The sequence below is a fragment of the Littorina saxatilis genome, linkage group LG10 (genome assembly GCF_037325665.1).
Source record: "Littorina saxatilis isolate snail1 linkage group LG10, US_GU_Lsax_2.0, whole genome shotgun sequence".
NCBI lineage: Eukaryota > Metazoa > Mollusca > Gastropoda > Littorinimorpha > Littorinidae > Littorina > Littorina saxatilis.
This window is the reverse complement of record NC_090254.1, coordinates 49,127,256-49,135,141: the sequence shown is the minus strand read 5'-3', so window position 1 is coordinate 49,135,141 and position 7,886 is coordinate 49,127,256.

Genomic DNA, 7,886 nt, shown 5'->3' with positions numbered 1-7,886 from the left:
TACAGGTAGGCGGGTGTGACACAACTTTGTGACAATGCAGAACTGGTAGGCGGGTGCGCTTCCTTACCCTCCATGGCTGCTTTAAGCCCCAAATCTGATCATGGACTATGGAGACGGCCTCAAAAAGGCAGAATCAACCAATCAACCAACCAATGAGTCTTATATCGCGCATATTCCGTGGGTACAGTTCTAGGCGCTCTGCAGTGATGCCGTGTGAGATGAAATTTTATACGGCCAGTAGATTGCAGCCATTTCGGCGCATATTTACCTTTCGCGGCCTATTATTCCAAGTCACACGGGTATAGGTAGACAATTATTAACTGTGCCTAAGCAATTTTGCCAGGAAAGACCCTTTTGTCAATCGTGGGATCTTTAACGTGTACACCCAATGTAGTGTACACGGGGGGAGGGTTCGGACACCGAAGAGAGTCTGCACACAAAGTTGACTCTGAAATAAATTTCCGCCGAACCTGGGATCGAACTCACGCTGACAGCGGCCAAATGAATACAAATCCAGCGCGCTACCAACTGAGCTATATCCCCGCCCCTGAAGACCCATTGCTGCTAGCCACAGTTGCAAAAGAAAACATCGATCAATGATTTAAAAGCCACCTACAGGTCTTCACAGATGGTTCGATCCTGCAGTCAAGGGAGGCTGGGTGTGCCTTGTCGATTCCTGGACTTGATATAACACGAAAATACAAGCTAAACAAGGGGATCAGCATCTTCTCGGCAGAGTTATTTGCTATCTACATGACCTGCACACTGATAAACGATCTGCCAACCCCACCTCTGGGGGTGGTCATCCTTACGGACTCAAAATCCTCGTTGCAAGCACTTGCATATGGCACCAAGAACAGAGGAGAGATGCAAACTGAAATTCATTTCTTAGCCCACCAAATTATGACAAAAGAAACAGACTTTTCCTCATGTGGCTTCCATCCCACACAGGAATCCGGGCAAATGAAATGGCGGACAGAGCAGCAAAAGCAGCGGCTATGTCAACCATGCCAGTGACAGACATTCGGCTCTCCTGCCAGGAAGCCAAACTGCTGCTAGCCAAGCTAAAAAGAGAGGAAAGAGAGCAGACACTGTCACAAACATGTGAAGAGAGAGGATGGATACACCTCCCCTACAATAGAAAAGGGCACCACCTCCTACTCCCCCCGAGACCCATGAGCCTGTTGCGTCGCTTGCGCACGGTCAGCAGCCGCATCTACTGGGACAAGGTAGTCTGTCAGTGTGGCAAGACTGGACACCTCACACACGTGTTTGAAGGTTGTGACACTCTCAAGGAAGAGATGTCTAGTCTCATCCGCTACAGAAGGGAGAATGCTCTCAGTCTGGGAGACTGTCTCCGCCCACACCCATCACTCGGAGAGAAACCGATGATGGTCTTGGTCACCAATCTATTCACCTCAACTGTTGCGAGCTGGTTCTAGTGTGCTTGCAGCAGACCCAGCACAGCACAGATCCACTTCTGGAATCTTAAGCTAAATGTGTCCCAAGACACACACTTTGTATTCCTGGCATCCTGAAAGGCAGAGGCCCCAACCTACAGGTTTGCTTCCATACCACAAACGCCTCCAGACACGGGAGCAGAGGCAACAGCTCCGCTTGAACCTCAGAAACCAAATGTGCCTCCAGACACACAGATCCCTTAGACGGCCGAGATGGTGGCCTCTAAGGTTCTCTTGTACCAAACCGCCTCCTGACTCTGCATCAGATTGCTTGCGCTGGCATCTGCTTACATAGACCCACATTAAGTCACCACCGAGTGGTAGACACGGACCACATTATTTTGGTAGCACTGAATGCCATCTTCACGGTAATGCGTACCCCTAGCGCGGCTCTGCTTGGGTGGGAATGTTCTGAGCAAAACACTAGGTGTTACTCTATACCCCCCGCCCTCCATGTAACTTCTTGACCCCAACAAATTGGGGGGGGGGGGGGGAGTTTGCCCAGTCGGTAGAGGCGCTGGCTTTAAAACCGGTTGTTACTATCAGCGTGGGTTCAACCCCCAAGTTCGGCGCGGGATGTGTGTCCCAGAGTCAACTTTGTGCAGACTCTCATCGGTGTTCGAACACCACCGTGTGCACGCATGCGCACGATAAAGATCCCAGGGTCACAGCGAAAGCCTCAGGCCTTGGAAACACGAATACATGCATGCAAAAATATGAAGCCCGGGTGTCCGTTCGGCCAACAGCCAAAAAAGTAACCATTTCAGCACTGACCCAAGACGACCCAACCCGGTCCCTAGCCCATTACTAATAGCAGCCGGCAGCCAGCTGTCTACATCCCCCCCCCCCCCTCCCCTCCCCCCCCCCCCCCCCCCCCCCGCATTTTTATTTTTTATGCTCATACAAAGCCGGGTTTTTCCATGTAACGTGCCTCTAATGGCTTTGCCGTGAGGGCGTAAAACTTACATTTTCTCTCTTCACACAACTTTGTGTCAATGCAGAACACGTGGGAGGGCGGGGGGGGGGGGGGGGGGTGGGGGGGTGACACAACTTTGTGACAATGCAGTACAGGTAGGTGGCTGTGACACAAATTTGTGACAATGCAGTACTGGTGGGGGGGGGGGAGGGTGACACAACTTTGTGACAATGCAGTACTGGTGGGGGGGGGGGGGGGTGTGACACAACTTTGTGACAATGCAGTACAGGTGGGGGGGTGTGACACAACTTTGTGACAATGCAGTACAGGTAGGGGGGGTGACACAACTTTGTGACAAGGCAGTACTGGGGGGGGGGGGTGACACAACTTTGTGACAATGCAGTACAGGTGGGTGGGTGTGACACAACTTTGTGACAAGGCAGTACTGGGGGGGGGGGGGGGTGACACAACTGTGTGACAATGCAGTACAGGTAGGGGGGGGTGACACAACTTTGTGACAATGCAGTACTGGGGGGGGGGTGACACAACTTTGTGCCAAGGCAGTACTGGGGGGGGGGGGGGTGACACAACTTTGTGACAAGGCAGTACTGGGGGGGGGGGGTGACACAACTTTGTGACAAGGCAGTACTGGGGGGGGGGGGGGGTGACACAACTTTGTGACAAGGCAGTACTGGGGGGGGGGGGGGGTGACACAACTTTGTGACAAGGCAGTACTGGGGGGGGGGGGGGTGACACAACTTTGTGACAATGCAGTACAGGTAGGGGGGGTGACACAACTTTGTGACAAGGCAGTACTGGGGGGGGGGTGACACAACTTTGTGACAATGCAGTACAGGTGGGTGGGTGTGACACAACCTTGTGACAAGGCAGTACTGGGGGGGGGGGTGACACAACTTTGTGACAATGCAGTAGAGGTAGGGGGGGGTGACACAACTTTGTGACAAGGCAGTACTGGGGGGGGGGGGGGTGACACAACTTTGTGACAATGCAGTACAGGTGGGTGGGTGTGACACAACTTTGTGACAAGGCAGTACTGGGGGGGGGGGGGGTGACACAACTTTGTGACAATGCAGTACAGGTAGGGGGGTGACACAACTTTGTGACAAGGCAGTACTGGGGGGGGGGGGTGACACAACTTTGTGACAATGCAGTACAGGTGGGTGGGTGTGACACAACTTTGTGACAAGGCAGTACTGGGGGGGGGGGGGGGTGACACAACTTTGTGACAATGCAGTACAGGTAGTGGGGGTGACACAACTTTGTGACAATGCAGTACTGGTAGTGGGGGTGACACAACTTTGTGACAATGCAGTAAAGGTAGTGGGGGTGACACAACTTTGTGACAATGCAGTACAGGTAGTGGGGGTGACACAACTTTGTGACAATGCAGTACAGGTAGGGGGGGGGGGTGACACAACTTTGTGACAATGCAGTACAGGTAGTGGGGGTGACACAACTTTGTGACAATGCAGTACAGGTAGTGGGGGTGACACAACTTTGTGACAATGCAGTACAGGTAGTGGGGGTGACACAACTTTGTGACAATGCAGTACAGGTAGGGGGGGGGGTGACACAACTTTGTGACAATGCAGTACAGGTAGGGGGGGGGTGACACAACTTTGTGACAATGCAGTACAGGTGGGCGGGTGTGACACAACTTTGTGTTAATGCAGAACACGTGGGGGGGGGGGGGTGACACAACTTTGTGACAAGGCAGTACAGGTGGGTGGGTGTGACACAAATTTGTGACAATGTAGTACAGTTGGGCGGGTGTGACACAACTTTGTGACAATGCAGTACAGGTGGGTGGATGTGACAGAATTTTGTGACAATGTAGTACAGGTGAAGGGGGGGGGGGGGGGGGAGTGACACCACTTTGTGACAATGCAGTACAGGTGGGCGGGTGTGACACAACGTTGTGACAATGAAGAACAGGTAGGCGGGTGTGACACAACTTTGTGATAATGCAGAACAGGTAGGCGGGTGCGACACAGGTGGAGGGGGTGGGTGTGACACAATTTTGTGACAATGCAGTACAGGTGGGGGGGGGGGGGGTGACACAACTTTTTGACAATGCAGTACAGGTGGGCGGGTGTGACACAACTTTGTGACAATGCAGTACAGGTGGGGGGGGGTGACACAACTTTGTGACAATGCTGTACAGGGGGGGGGGGGGACACAACTCTGTAACATTGCAGTACAGGTGGGTGTGTGTGTGACACAACTTAGTAACATTGCAGTACAGGTGGGGGGGGGGGGGGTGACACAACTTTGTGACAATGCAGTACATTTGGGGGGGGGGAGGGTGTGACACAACTCTGTAACAATGCAGTACAGGTGGGGGGGTGTGACACAACTCTATAACAATGCAGTACAGATTGTGACACAACTTTGTGACAATGCTGTACAGGTGGGCGGGTGTGACACAAGTTTGTGACAATGGAGTACAGGTGGGGTGTGTGACACAACTTTGTGACAATGGAGTACAGGTGGGGGTGTGACACAATTTGTGACAATGTCGTACAGGTGGGCGGGTGTGGGTGGGTGTGGCGCAACTATGTAACAATGTCGTACAGGTGGGCGGGTGTGACCCAAATTTATGAAAAAATGCAGTACAGGTGGATGTGTGGGGGGGGGGGGAGGTGTGTGACACAACTCTGTAACAATGCAGTACAAGTAAAAAATCAGTTGTTCGAGCCTCATGTACAGTACAGTGACAATTAGAGCCACCAAGTCTGTCCATATAATGTTATGTTTTTCACTCATTGAGAGGGCACATTACAGCGTCTCGCCAAACATAAACAACAACAACAATAATAAAGGTAAAGGATTTTTAAATACAAAAAAAAATTAAGAAAAGGAAAAAAGAGAAAGAAATATTACTGATCGTTGTGCTGGAATGGATCCCTTTTGATTAACCTTCGCCTGTGGTCGTGGGTCCGTGTGGACCCAAAAGGGTGATATTTTAAGAATGCACCAAGCACCTAAAAAGCTCTTATGTCCTAAAAGATCATTATATTTCAGCGAGAAGTAATTAAAAAAAACAAAGGTCAAATTTAGACTACACACAGAAGACATCGTGGGGCCGTGCGGACCCATGTTTGTCAAAGCAGGAACTCGCATAAAAACTAGGGAGAGAAGTCACAAACCTTCAGGTCTTGGCTCCAAACATCATTTTATACCATCTGTTTGATATTGGAGTTGATAAGCAAGTTGCGTGGAGCGAAATTGATACATAACAATGTGGGTCCACACGGCCCCACGACGTCTACAGAAGGGTATGCACGTTTTTAATTTTTTGAGAAGCTTTAGTCCGCACGGTAATAATTAAATTAATAATTTAATTTAATTACTTCTCGCGGAAATTTAATCACGGCGTCTACGGAAGGGGATGCACGTTTTTGCTTCTTTGGAAAGCACGGGTCTACAGAAGGTTATGCATTTTTTTCCTTCTTTGACAAGCATGGGTCCGCACGGCCCCACGATGTCTTCGTTGTGTAGTCGATAACCCGGTCGGGCGAAGGTTAAGGGAGATCCAGATCAATGTACATGTGTGTTTATATCTGCAGACACATTTTCTTATGCACATACACATGAATATTTAAAATTAATTCGAAAGAATTGTTGTACAGTCTGAAACTTATGTCCAGTATAGGAGGTCAAAAATACAATGTGTACACATGTTGTGAGGTAGATAATAAAAACATATTGAAAATGCAACAACACACACACACACAAAAACACAAGAATATTGATGATGATGATGATGATAATGATAATGATAATGATGATGATGATGATGATGATGATGATGATGATGATGATGAAACATGTATGTTACTAACCAGTGCCAGGGGGACCTGTCAAGCAGACCAGTCGCGGGTTTCTATTCATGAGGTCAAGTTGTTGCAAGGTCAGAACCAGAAGTGCCAGCCTCCGCCCCAGTTCCGCCACCGCCTGTCCTGCAGTCCGCACCTCCACACGGACACCGTTGTAGCAGGGGACAGACACCGTGGTGGCCGGTCCCACAAACCTGCAACACAGATGGGCTTGAATGATTGTGTCTGCTGTACTTAAAGCTTAATATGTAGTGGTGATACAAGTCACAAAGTAAGTGAATTTTAACAAGAAAATTTTGGTTTTTGAACCTGACTCACAGCAAAGGTGTCGAATGTTAAGGAAAGTGTTCGTTCGTTTGTTTCTATGTTTGTTATTTGTGTGGTGATGATTGTGAAAACTCTCTCTCTCTCTCTCTCTCTCTCTCTCTCTCTCTCTCTCTCTCTCTCTCTCTCTCTCTCTCTCTTTCTCTCTCTCTCTTTCTCTCTCTCTCTCTCTCTCTCTCTCTCTCTCTCTCTCTCTCTCATCTCTGACGGTTCGCTGCGTGCATTGTGTACCCCCCTTTTGGAGATGATTGCATTTGCATCATTTGAATCAATTTCCTGCATAGTATAACTATAATCAAAATGAGGGCTATATGTATGTGTTAATTAGTAATTGATGTTTTGTTGAATTCATTGTCATTTTGTTTTATGAATTGATATGTATGTAAACATTTGTTTCTTTTTGGGACTTATGACCCAGCAGTCCCGCGATACACACAGCCCCTCTTTCATAGTAACAGCCGCATAACTGAAGGAACATTTGTCTAATCATTTAAAAGGACAGAATATCACCAAGTGTGTGTGTGTGTGTGTGTGTGTGTGTGTGTGTGTGTGTGTGTGTGTGTGTGTGTTTGTGTGTGTGTGTGTTAGGCAAACTTAAATTCAACAACAATACAAGTGTTGTGGATATGTTTGATTATACATAATGGCCGTATTACTATAAATTAGAAACAAAAACTAAGGTGTTCTTACCGCCTTAAAGTGAGCAAAATAACGTTGTTGCAGAGGAAACGCTTGAAGTTTTGAAAGACAGAGAGTTTGGTCACAAACTGACAATTCATTCTTCAAAGTATATTAGCAGTGACTGATTATTCTTTTAGGTCTACAGCGTGTGCTTAAAGGCAATTATGCAAGTGAATCTGTGAATATTCTTAATTAAGCTTTCCTTGCACTCTTGAGAATCAGAACTCTATTACAACTGATGATTGTGTCGATACATTTTGTGAAGCCAAAAAACGCTCAGAGTTGAATCAGTTACTGATGATTCTGATCTGATACTGTGTCCGCTATTATCAAGTTGGGACTGTGTGAAAGCCCTCCATTCTCGTCATTCATCTTCGCGTGTCATTAACGTGACTACTGGTGTTTCAGTTATTCACTGTCGGGTCATTTTACTCGTTGAATTTGAGTTAATCTGCTCTGGTTAATTCTTGTTACTCTTAAGTCTACTTATTTCTCTTTGTGTAAAGTAGTGTAGCTTTTTTTTCTCTCTTTGTTTTGTCTTTCGTTTGAGTTTGACACCAAGTGTTAAACTCCATTGGTCGCATCTCTGTGTGTATCTGTGTATAGTATAATTCAATATTTTCTCCTTATCGATTATTGATTACT